The sequence below is a fragment of the Lolium rigidum genome, chromosome 5 (genome assembly GCF_022539505.1).
Source record: "Lolium rigidum isolate FL_2022 chromosome 5, APGP_CSIRO_Lrig_0.1, whole genome shotgun sequence".
In the NCBI taxonomy this organism is placed as follows: Eukaryota; Viridiplantae; Streptophyta; class Magnoliopsida; order Poales; family Poaceae; genus Lolium; species Lolium rigidum.
The window spans coordinates 270712473-270713807 of record NC_061512.1 but is presented as its reverse complement, the minus strand read 5'-3'; positions in this window follow the sequence as shown (position 1 = coordinate 270713807).

Genomic DNA, 1335 nt, shown 5'->3' with positions numbered 1-1335 from the left:
GAGGGAAAACTTGCTGCCGTGCGCATCATACCTTCCTCTTGGGGTTGCCCAACGAACGTGTGAAATACACGCCATCAAGCATATTTTCCGGCGCTCGTTGCTCGGGGAGATCAAGACACGCCGCAAGGGGAGTCTCCACTTCTCAATCTCTTTACTTTGTTTTTGTCTTGCTTTATTTTATTTACTACTTTGTTTGCTGCACTTATATCAAAACACAAAAAAATTAGTTGCTAGCTTTACTTTATTTACTGTCTTGTTTGCTATATCAAAAACACAAAAAAATTAGTTTACTTGCATTTACTTTATCTAGTTTGCTTTATTTACTATTGCTAAAATGGCCAACCCTGAAAATACTAAGTTGTGTGACTTCACTAGCACAAATAATAATGATTTCTTATGCACACCTATTGCTCCACCTGCTACTACAAAAGAATTCCTTGAAATTAAACCTCGCTTTACTTAATCTTGTCATGAGAGAGCAATTTTCTGGTGTTAGTTCTGATGATGCCGCTGCCCATCTCAATAATTTTGTTGAACTATGTGAAATGCAAAAGTATAAAGATGTAGATGGTGACATTATAAAATTAAAATTGTTCCCTTTCTCATTAAGAGGAAGAGCTAAAGATTGGTTGCTATCTCTCGCCTAAGAATAGTATTGATTCATGGACTAAATGCAAGGATGCTTTTATTGGTAGATATTATCCCCCGCTAAAATTATATCTTTGAGGAGTAGCATAATGAATTTTAAACAATTGGATAATGAACATGTTGCTCAAGCTTGGGAAAGAATGAAATCTCTCGGTTAAAAATTGCCCAACCCATGGACCGACTACTTGGATGATCATCCAAACCTTCTATGCAGACTAAATTTTTCTTCGCGGAATTTATTGGATTCAGCTGCTGGAGGTACCTTTATGTCCATCACTCTTGGTGAAGCAACAAAGCTTCTTGATAATATGATGGTTAATTACTCTGAATGGCACACTGAAAGAGCTCCACAAGGTAAGAAGGTAAATTCCGTTGAAGAATCCTCTTCCTTGAATGATAAGGTTGATGCTATTATGTCTATGCTTGCGAATGATAGGACTAATGTTGATCCTAATAATGTTCCATTAGCTTCATTGGTTGCCCAAGAAGAACATGTTGATGTAAACTTCATTAAAAATAATAATTTCAACAACAATGCTTATCTGAACAATTCTAGTAATAACTATAGGCCATATCCTTATAATAATGGTAACGGTTATGCTAATTCTTATGGGAATTCTTACAACAATAATAGGAATACACCCCCTGGACTTGAAGCCATGCTTAAAGAATTTATTAGTACACAAA